At 36.0% G+C, this 12,432-nt stretch overlaps 1 protein-coding gene across 4 annotated transcripts in view; it reads right to left on the minus strand.

The window, feature by feature from the left end:
* LOC131678798 (short-chain dehydrogenase/reductase family 16C member 6) overlaps window positions 1-12,432 on the minus strand; it is a 74,891-nt gene that overhangs the window by 16,180 nt on the left and 46,279 nt on the right. The window lies entirely within an intron of this gene.

Consider the following 12,432-nt stretch of genomic DNA (forward strand, 5'->3'; position numbering starts at 1 on the left):
TATTTTAACAGCTTCGGTTTATTGAAAAGCAAGAAAAAAAATATGCGCCGATTTTCTCAAAATACAAACTAAAATAAACCAAGGGATTAATAAAAGCGGGTTAATGTAGTTTAAATTTATCCGTACCAACCAATATCGACATCTCATGTAACAGAAAATAAATCAATCCTTCTAGGGATTTGAAATCACTTTCGATTCGCTTTGGCTACGTAAAATAATGAAATCATGAATATCATGTTTCCATTCGTATAGAAAACGGTTCATTGCCATTGCGATGATCTGTGCCAAAAATTCAAAATGTGAATATTACATAGCTTTGCGGCAAACATATTAAGTATAAAGAGTTTTATGCAACCGAAACTAAAATACTTTTGATAAAAGTATCGATACGTTTTTACAAACACTTGGCCTAGTTAATCGTATGTTTACTACGCAGACACATAATTTATTATTGTTGTTATTCACAGAGTAATTTATAGAGAGCAACTTGAACAATGAATTTTGGAGAAAATTAGGTATGAGGTATGACCATAATTGCGCGTGAAGGGTAGTTAAATTAGTTGTAGAATTTGCGATTTTCCTCATCGGAATCCGACACTTACTTAGTGGCAGGGCTAAGTTTGCGCTGGATTGAAGTTAGCTCCAAAGACGGAGGTGCGATTTGAATTCCTGAGCAAACACTTGGTCAAGCGTGATGTCCCGCAAAAGATGTTCTGTTCAAGTTGATGAGAGCCAGTGAAATAATCTCTGTCTGTCGATCTCTGTTGTCATTTGTTGGACACTTTTGACCTGAGCCGCCATTTAGTTGCTTCTGTTAGTTGGACTATTGTTCAACTAAAAAGCATATGAATGACAAAATATCATGTTAAATATACTTTGATTGTGATTGATTTGCCAACTGTTAGAGAAGTGAACAGATGCCTTTACACTACTAACGTCTTCTTTCGAGAGTGTTTGGCACTTGGCAGTCATTCTGCAACTGGGAGCAATAAAGTTATTTTTTTAAAACTGGTTCCCAAGCATTCGAAAAAGTGGCTACAATAAGCCTGTCAGTATTTCCAACAAAAACACGAATGTTACAAAAGAATGGTCTTTTGTAACATTCGTGTTTTTATTTTACTTTCATCGGCACCGGTAAAGTTCGGTTGACCTTTCAATTTAATTATAAGACAGCATTTCTTATTATTTATTACCAGGGAACTGTTCATTGCGTAAAGTAGTAGAAACATTATTCTGCCATATATTCTGAGTATGTCGTACCTCCATACATATTTTTTACGGTTAATTAGTTTGAACGTGGAGAAAACTGCCCATGATCGCAAATCTGTCCCAGATAGGAAATCCCATAGAAAATGGGACAAATATGCGATCATGGGCAGAAAAATTGATATTATCTTTTGTTGAAGTAAAGCGCAAACGATTTGATCCATTCATCAAGTCATACACTGAATGGCCTCCGACTTGATGAAAGTGATCAGCAGTTATAGTGTGGTTATCTCAATTGTTGGTTGGGCCTGTCAGTATTCAAGCAATTAAGAATTATGGGCAATTAAGTAGCTATGAACAGCAATGATCTGGACAGGAGATACTAAAGTTCAACGTGATCTAAAACGCACCTGCAGCAACGCATGATTACTGACTCGCAAAGCACTTAAGTTTATATAGAGCTTTGAGAAAGTTACCAGTTGAGCTAATTTGGTAAGATTTCTAATACTTTAATAGTTGTTTAATAGGCGACAGAGATTATGTATGTAGTAACCATCAAAAAATGGATAAAGTTTGATTTTTATGTTTCGAATTCATCTCGTCAGTTACTGGCACCAACTTGGATCAGCACCAAATTGAAGCCACAAAACACAAATTAACTTAATATAATTTAGATCTTGTGTCCTTAATGCGCAAATTGATTTAACCAAATTTTCTCAATAGAGAAGTAATATTGCATAGTGCCAGGCGTTCAGTTCCCTAGCCAAAGTACAAGAGTTCGTTTTCGTCAATAGTATCTAGATTGCATAGTGGAATAACAACATTTTTTTTGTTTTACCAAATTTGTTAATTCAGATGAATTATTCAAAAGCATTTACCCAATTGCATAGAGGTAGTTAGAAAACGTAAGGGTCGGAAGGGGGAATGCGGGTAGAATCTTTTTTGATTATACTTTTTACGATAGCTTCAATTTCTGTTACTTCTAGAGAGAGAAAATTTAGAAAGGCATCAATAAACCATACAAACTTTTTATAGAACTGCTAAAAACAATCCATTTTACGATTCACATAGACATGGTACTTTGATTGTGAACTGAAGCGCGCATATTTATTGTTCATACAAACAATCTACAACAGAAATCGCTGAATCGGATCCTTGTTGTTTTGAAACACCTGTTTAAATCAGATCTTTCGAAATTCTATTTCACTGATCCAGTAGTGTGCGGAGTGGAGCGATCTAATGACATTCTATTGCACCTGTTTTTTTTGGTATAAATCATAAAGTTTGGTTGGAAACTGATTAATTGAATGGAATGGAAATAAATTCCAACAATCCAAGGTGTGCTTCAAGCAATGTCACCGGGGAAAACATAACCTGATGTAATTCACCCAGTCCATCGTGTTTTACAATGACAATGATCTTGTCTCAAGATGAACGATGTTGGCAAGTTTTCGCGGGTTCCATCTGGCCACCACCTGAAGGTTTCGGCGGGTTGATATCAATATCAACGTGCAGGCGTGGCCTTTATTGATTCTTCAGTGGGAAGGCAAGCAAGTTGGTAGATTGTATATCTGACAAGCGCAACGAAGGCCAACTGCGTCGCAAAAAGAAATATAGCACATAAACTGCAGCGAACGAATAGTTGCAGTTATGAAACCGGTTCAAGATGGCATGGTAAGAACTGGTGCTCATGTAAAAAATTTGTTGACGCGCTGCAGCATCCTAAATGCGGCGTGGTATATCGTGTCAAATAAATAACGGTTAACGAAAGTTTGAGTGGTCTGCTTCTGAGCAAATAGACGAACAGGCTAGAACTATAGCTGGTTAATTTCAATGCGATTCTGGCAAAAAGAAATGATTTTTTTTCAGTTCGTTTATTTGATACGTCCCGTTGCGGTGGCTTATTGGTACCAAATACCTCTTCTCAACATCGGGTTGAACATCGAATTTTGTTTTTTGAAAGTCGTGTTTTTTGGGACGAAGAATTTTCTTGAATTGAGACGAGATTTGATTTTGGAATAGAATCTTTGTTCATTCCTTAGAAATGCATGCAACGTTTGAGAAATGGTCTCAACTCGATTAAAAAAAATTATATTCTTTTTTGCTAATCTTGACTTGAAATGTTTTAAAATTTCAGATATGCTAATATTATTCCAGGTGGTACCAGATCTTGAAATTGAAAGCTGCATTTCAAAAAAAAGTTTCATCTCAACTACACAATTTCCACAAAGGCGATTATCATCATTATTATAAAACAATGCTTCGCGTTCTGAGAAGCAATAAAACCGTGCAACTTGGATCGGTCGAATAAAGCATAAATGCATAGCCCACGTCATCGTCTCGCTTAAGTTGCCGCCTGTCATCGTCGTCGTCCTAAGGTCAACAGAAGAAATTTATGCTTGTTTTTCGCATGAAATTTCTGTTCCAATGTTCCGCCTAGTGAAACTCCATTTGCGGTAAAACCGAGCTCGGTCTGGTCGCTAGGGACAGGGCCGGCAGAAAGCGTGGGTAGTATGGGTAGTACTACCCACTCGAAAATAACCGAGTGGGTAATTATCCACTCGAAATTTTGAACCATTTCAAAAAATATAGATGTGCGGCGCATGTATCTCGCACTACACACAGTTGAAAACATCGATGTACCACAATTCCACTTGCATAAACAAACGTGATTTAATGTAAATGTAACGTAAGCGCATTGCATTGCGAAAAGGGGAAAAATCCTTACTAATGGACCCCTTACCCTATGCTTTCTACCCACTCTGGCGTAAAGTGTTTCGCCGCCCCTGGCTAGGGATTTAATGATTTCTGTGCTTTTGTTATGTGGTGCCAGGCAAAATTAGCGGGCACTTGTCACTGTCACAAGGTGCCATTTTTACCTTCCCATCGCTCGACCCGACCATGTCCGTGATGAGATTGGTCATGGTTCTCCAGACCGGTGTGCATGACACGTACATGCTTGCATATAGGTAATGGAACTCAGTGCTCAGTGCATGCGCAAGGGTCCGGTCACGACGCGACGGTCGCTGCTTGCTTTGAGCGGAGACCTTAAATTCGCTAGGTACTTACTTGTTTGGATGTTTATGGTGGTGAGGAGATCAAGGTCGATGGGTATTAAAAGCATCAACATCAAAAACAAATTGAATGTATGCGAGTAACCGCCAAGCTGCCGAGTTTTTCACACTTACGGGTATTGTGTTTGCCGATTAGTATAATGCTTGACTCGACTTGAAAATTATTATTTTACATTAAGGTGCCAGTATGGGAAAAGTGTTCAACAAATTTTCTAAATCAATCATGTTAACTAGCCTAATTAAGTGAGGATCGCCCAGCATTGTGAAAAGCACCAAATAATCTCGAAAAACCTGTTTTAATCCTCCTAGCGGTGTAATTGTGCCTTTCTCATTAGTCCAAACTACACAGAAAAAAAATTGTTCCCAAAATCGTGAATGAAGTGTCATGAATCCTGGAACAATCACGTTTTCACGTTATGGAAACAGGACCATGAACAAAAATCATGTGTTTTATAATTATGTTCAATTTCCCTTCAGTAACGCCCGCATAACGCTTATTTAAGTGGAACTGTTTGTTTTTGTTTTGTGAACTAGTCACGGTTTCCGCCAAGTCATTTCTAATGCGATTTTCAGTACGCGAACTAGTTCACAACTCTATGAACATTATTCATAAAACCAAAGGTTGACTCATGATGATTTTCATAGATATAGAAGCCTTAGTTCACAAAATGTAAATATTCTGGATATGTTTTTGTGAACTATTTCGCAAAATTCAAAATTGTGTTCATGAATCTATTTAATTCTCGTGAACTAATTCATTATCTCTAATATATTAGGTACGATCCAATATCCGTGCTCGTGAGATAGTTCACAAAATCATCAAATATTATTCATGTATTCGTGAAGTGGTTCATGATTCCTAATATATGTCACGATCCAATATCCGTGCTCGTGAAATAGTTCACGAAATCATTAAATATAATTCATGTATTCGTGAACTGGTTCATGATATCTAGTACAACTCACGTTAATTTTTATGAAATAGTGCACGAATTCATTAAATATTATTCATGTAATCGTGAACTGGTTCATGATACCTAGTCAGAGCTGCAAATTTTCAACAGGTTGTTTTGAACTTGAAGGAGGAACAAATCTCAAATCATGCCCTACTATGTTCAATTCGCAGTTGTTGGTATGCATCATTCATTCAAACAGCCGACCTGCTCGATCATTTTCCATTCATTTTCAATTTCATTGACTCCGTGAATATCTCTGTACTGGAGTATTAACTAGTTTTTTCAAGCAAAACTTCTCTGAACATAGTTCTTACTGTCCATGTAAGCTTGAAAACGCAAAACATGTCAACATTTAACCTAAACTGGCCTCTACAGAGCAGATGACAGCTTTGATTGGTGAATGAAAAAGCATCAATTCGAAATGAAAACGAACGATTCAGTCATGAAAATCCCGCCAACTTGAAAGTGAATGATTGGGGGAGGCTTTGAATTTGAATCATGGTTGGGTTTGATTGAACTGAAAGTTGACATCTGAAAATGAAAATTTGCACCACTGTGCCTAGTACATGATTTACAATCTATTTTGCCTACTGGTGATATTTAGAAGATTTCGCTAATCATTTATAATTTCATGCAACATGATAATGAAATTTTCCCGTGAAATCTTTCACAAAATCTGGTGAATTTTTCGTGGAATCATTTTTATTCCATACACTGTTTTATGAAATGTCCAGCTGCTAGCGAGCATAGTAATAGACACGAGCATTAAATATAAAAACTATTAGGACCTCGAACATCGTTATTCGTTTGATAAGGTTAATGGTAGAAATGGTTAATAATAGAAAACGAAAACTGTGCTGAGAATCCTAAATGGTGTGCGTGATATGTTCCACGGAACAAGATATGGCGAATCAGTCACATTTTTATGATCTAGTTCATATTGTTACGTTATTCTGAATAAAAAACCGATAGTAACCAAAGAGTAATAGATCACAATTAGACGAAGAAAATTTACGAATACCATGGTAAAACTCCTGATGACCTCGGAACATGTCTGACGCTGTACACGAAATGGGTCATCGGAAAGTCAATTGAGCTAACACCTACCTAAATCCTTGAACCAAGTTATTTGCATGGATATGTTAAAATACATGCAAACATCTTTTTTATGTAAATCACTACCAGCTGGTGGGAGTTAGAATGGTTAACATACACACACACACACCATGGTAAAACTGCTGATATATTGAACATTAGTCATATTACTCTTCGTGTCAAATTTGGAACTAAGTCCTAAAATAAAACATTACGATAACATGAACAGAAATTACGAAAATCATAACTAAGATCCTGAAATTATGAACATGAATTACTCTATTTATGACTAAAATATCACGATAACATGAGCAGCAGTTACAAAAATCGCGACATAGATCCTGAAAAAATATCTAAAATCGTGACTAAGACCCTGAAATCATGAACATGAATCACTCTACTCATAACTAAAACATCACGATAACATGAATAGAAATTAGAAAAATTGCGACTAAGATCCTGAAATCATGAATTTTAATCCCGCTAGTCTGATGGAAAAGTGCGATAGTAAACTCATGAATAAGATAGCACAATAACGTGATGGGAAATCACAAGAATCGCGAACAAGCTCTTGAAATCACGAACATCATTTGACTGACGGCTGTGTATTCCCAAATCATGAACTAGAATCACAACAAAACTTAAACATGTCCAGAGAACAACAACAGTACCCTAACTAAACATTCTAATGTAACGCCATGTATATACTCGGCGCGAACTAGTTTTTTGAAAACAAAAATAGTTTCATGAATTCGAGGTTCATTATCCATAATTTCAGGAATTTGGTCATGGTTTTCGTAGATTGCTCAGTTAACGAAATCGTGACCTTTTGTTCATGAATTTATGACTGGTTTTTTACGTGTATGATTCCATGGCTACACGCAGAAAAAAGATTTGTAGGTTCAATAAAAATATGGATTAAGTTCAATAACTAAAATTATTGGACAATAAATTTATTTATTGAATTCAATAAAATTTATTTGCTTCAAAAAAAAAAATTATTGTTCCATTTTTTAATGAATATTTTATTGAAATTAAAACAAAATTACTGAAATTAAAAATGATTTTATTGAAAACACAAATTTATTGTAATTGCAATAAAGAAATATTTTCAGACCAATAAGTTTGTTGTTTGAAGTAATAAACAATAAGTGATAGGATTCAATAACATATATTTTTGGTTTAAATATGCTTAATTTTTCTGCGTGTAGTTATGTTCAATATAAGGGTGGAAATCTCCATTATATATTCAGTACGATTTGCACATACTTACAATGGATCGACAGCCACGAACTTGAGAAACTATGTGTCGAAGCTGAAACACTTGAACCCAGCATCGGATCCAGGAGGAGAGTTCGGGGGGTCCGGACCCCGCCAAAAAGTTTCAACTTGTTGGCAAAGCGTAAATTAGTTTCAAATTCAAAGTAGCTTTCGAATTCAAAATCATTTCAAACCAAATTTTTCACTGGTTTTATAGAGCTACTAGGGAAGTTTATTTTGGCGGAACTAGGAAATTTTCCTTGGGGGTGAATTGATGAGGAAAGGATGGTGTGTGATGGGGGGGATAGACCGGGATTAGGTTGATGATATTCAGAGTGATTAAGCCACCATAACAACCGAAAAAACGTCCCAGGGCTTCTAAATTACGAGAAACATCGTTGATTAAGCTTCAAAACAAATGCTAAAAAATTGGTGCAGGTTGTTTGAATGAAAAAAAAGTTATTCTGAAAAATTAGGGTGAACGTATAAATGTAAGATACACTGTATTTTTCCATGGAACCAATGTGTTCAAACAAAGTAGGCGGAGGTCTGAAATTGTCCAAATGATATGAAACTTGGCATCCTGAGTTGACTTTGCTATTTGTCACAATAGGAGGCCTTTGAGATTTCAAAAATTAGTGTTTTTTGCAATGCCCTAATGCGGGTGCGAAGGTAGCCAAGGGGGTGGGGTTGATGAAAGGTGGAGGTGTTAGGATAAGTGTGGGGCGATACTATACCAAACTGCATATAATACCTTCCATTTGAGACTTGTTTTGAGAAAATCGGTTTGGTCATCTCCGAGTAACCGATGCGCACACGATGGTCACACACATACACACATACTAATACACACGTTTTCCGAACTCAACAAAGTGAGTCTAATAGTATAAGAGTGTCGGCCAACAATTCCAAGCAACTCATTTTAATTATTTTTGCATCATTTATACATATATTGATTACCGGTTTATATGGAAATTTCGCATGTGGCCACATACTTCAACCCGTAACACAGGAACCAGAACTCCGATTCAAAGGAAATTTAATAGCATTCAATAGGATTATTCAAGCTTTCATTTGAGACTGATTTTGTGAAAATCGAGTCAGACATTTCTGAGAAATAGATGTGAATTCAACTCAGGAACATAACCACTTCACGGTGTATTTATTAGAACAATTTTATGCAAAAAAATTCAGCATCTCTGAAACTTCGGAATATGAAAGAATGGGCTTTCCCCTTTCATTTGAAACTAAGATCAAAATAATCCGTCGGGGGGTCCAGACCAACTTTTTTTTTTTGAAGTTTTTTTCGTAACAATATAAGTTTTACTATTGAAGATAGTTCATATTTCTGTCCCTAGATGGTGCTTTATACATTCGAACAACACTAAAAGTGAGAATTGTATAGAAAATTTAATTGTCTACAAGTTTGTTGACCACTAAAAATTGATCTGAAATCATCCGGAAAAGTTGTTTAAGATTTTAACAAAGTTATATCTAAGATAGTTTCACACGAGGCCTAGTGATTTGGAAATATGTTTTCTTGCACTTATTATATTACAAAAAAAATAATTGGGTTTAGTGGCATAAAAATATTAGACGGGATTCATTACGTTGACAATTCTAATTGAACTTCTGAAAATTAGGATGTTTGACAGAGTCAGAAAACTAGTTGTGCTTTTGGTTTGTAATCTTTCCCGATCGGTTCGAAGGGACTACCATTCATCGGAAGGTATTGCTTGCTTACAAGGGTTTGCTTACATTTATGTTCTGTTACACGGGTGTTTTAGAAAGGACCATACATCGTATAATTTAGGTTATGATCGCTTAAGTCAGCTATTATAATTTCGTTCAAGACGAAATGTTGGGACACTCCGTTTCTAGTTTAACGCAAACCACAGCAGTAACTGTCCAAATTAGTGGCTAGTGTGAAATTTTCTCCGCAAAGCATATTGTGGCAGTTGGATTTTACGGCCATTTCCTATCAATTATGCGATATATCGTTACTAAATTGATCCTAGATTATGCGATATGTATTACTTTTGAAAACAAAATATGATTTATATACTTAAAAGTCCTGGAATATATCCTAAAAAAAATTATCTTGATCCAAAAACTCAAAGTTTTTTGTTCACTGTTTGTCACATTGAGTTAATTTTGAAAACGGATAATCAGCGTTTTGAACCAAGCGTTGCAATGAAATCTGCGAAATATTGCAATGGTGCGTTAAAAGTTTCATTGAGTTTGTTCAAATATAAAGTTTGAAGTTCAGGACAAGCCAATTTTATACGAAGATGCTAACAGAGTAGGAGATTCATGTAAGAATAGTTATCAGTCATCCCTGAGAACAATCGAAAAAATGAAAAAGATGGCATGCATAATTGAAAAGGCTGTTTCTGCGGGAGGAATCACTTACCATCATGAAAAAGAATATTAATATCATGCTAGTTTGGTCAAAACTTATCTAAAACTTCTCATCCCAAAAATATGAATGGTGCCCTGTATCAGGGAATTATAATTTTCAGCTAAAAGATGACTTTCCAAGCTCTCAAATTCCGCTGAATTCACTATTGAACTAAACACAACTATTTGGCAAATAAAAAAAGTGCTTGTGAATTAACAAACCACTAGGTCTTCTGTGAAACTAACTTAGACTTAGAATTCGTTAAAATATTAAACTACTTTTTGGGATAATTTCAAATCGGTTTTTAGTTGGTAACAAAGTTGTAGACAATTAAATAATCTATCAGATTCTCACTTTTAGTGTTGTTCGAATGTCTAAAACACCATCTAGGGGCAGAAATATGAACTAGTTCCATTGTAAAATCTATGCTTTCACGAAAAAAAACTTCAAAAAAAAAAGTTGCTCTAGACCCCCCGACGGATTATTTTGATTTTGGTTTCAAATGAAAGGGGAAAGCCCATTCTTTCATATCCTGAAGTTTCAGAGATGCTGAATTTTTTTGCATAAAGTTGTTAAAAAAAGACACCGTGACTTTCCCGAAGTTTTCGGTTCCGCCGAAGTTGTTCAATGTGGTCAACGTGGATTTTGTTGGGCATCAGTGAGCTGAAATTATAAATCCAAACATTTTCGAACACTTTTAATGAAGTTTTGCACCTTTTAGATACCATGCTGATTCCGATTTTTATGGGAATTTTATGCGTGACCCCACTCTTCAACCTGTAACTTCGGAACCGGAAGTCGGAATAAAATGAAATTCAATAGCTGCCTATGGGAACGTTGTACCTTTCATTTGAGACTAGGTTTGAAGAAATCGGTTCAGCCATTCTAGATACCATGCTGATTCCGATTTTTATGGGAATTTTATGCGTGACCCCACTCTTCAACCTGTAACTTCGGAACCGGAAGTCGGAATAAAATGAAATTCAATAGCTGCCTATGGGAACGTTGTACCTTTCATTTGAGACTAGGTTTGAAGAAATCGGTTCAGCCATTCTTGAGTAACCGATGTGCTTATTTTTAGTCATATACATACATACACACGCACAGACATTTGCCTAACTCGACGAACTGAGTCGAATTGTATAAGAGACTCAGCCCTCCGGGCCTCGGTTAAAAAGTCGGTTTTCAGAGTGATTGCATAGCCTTTCTATAGGAGAGGGGCAAAAATATTAAAAAATGGTAAAAAAATTGATGCTACACCTAAAAAGCTATCGATTGTTTTCGCAGCTAGAATATGAAATAATCTTGAGCAGCCCAATATAACTGAAAGTGAAAACCTTACTTTGCATGATGGAAATACTAGCAATTCCCGCTCGCGTCGTTTGTTATTATCCTAGCTGCTAAAAGAGTAGCGAGCAGGTTTATTACAAATCAATAAGTAGTATGATAAGAAATAATTTACTAACTTAATACAGAAAATTGAAGTGTTAAAAGACGCAGGAGAGGAAGAAGAGGGCACTGTTTGTTGTCATTTATTACGACATAAGAGCAGGAACCCCAAAATCAATTCTTAGCTTCTGCCGCCAGATGCTACATGGCATTTCGGTTGGGTTTGTCTGGAGCAAGAGAATCGTGATATCAACGTTCTAGTGGACACCATCCACCTCTACAATTATCGGATATCCAGTAAACGATAAATAATTATTCAATTATTTTTGTATTGTGAGAAAATTATGGGAATTTCACACGTAATTAAGTCTAGTTACGTTTTGCCAGATGTAGCCTGTTGCAAGAGCGTACGGCAATGGAGCACATCTCATTCTAAAAGATCTGATTACACCAAATTCGTCTCATAGACTAGCAATGGGCGATAATGAAGATTAAGACAGCAGTTACCAGCCTAACATTGGTCGGATTACGAAATAGTGTAATTAGTGCGCCAAGACCGTAACTTAAGAAGGCGTACGCCGTTTATGTTTAATTATTAGGGCTGTGAAATTAATAAAATTAATAGTCCCTTTGCAATGGGAAATCTACCAATGATTCGTAGAAACTCTGCTCTGTCCCTTCTAGTTTTCCGAACTACATATTTAAAATTCTTGTTCTCACTTGAGTACCATGGCTCAGAACTATTGCTAACCTTCCCTACTTACTAATCTCTAGCCAATTGACTGTAACTACGAGGATCCCTGTGGTCATCTTTGGACCAAAACAAAACCTTTGATGTTAAATGATTTCAAAATGCATGAAAGGTCGAGGCTGATGTCAAAGCAGTAAAACAAGTTTAATAAAATGGATACCTTAGTAGTCATAATTAAGAGCCTTAAAAACACAATATTCTTGAGGACAATTTTTGAAAAGGAAATCTACCTTGAGCCTTAGATCATTTTTTGACTATTGAATTTTCCACGTGGACTGAATTGCGGAACAAAATAAAACC

This window comes from Topomyia yanbarensis, chromosome 2 (assembly GCF_030247195.1).
Source record: "Topomyia yanbarensis strain Yona2022 chromosome 2, ASM3024719v1, whole genome shotgun sequence".
Taxonomy (NCBI): domain Eukaryota; kingdom Metazoa; phylum Arthropoda; class Insecta; order Diptera; family Culicidae; genus Topomyia; species Topomyia yanbarensis.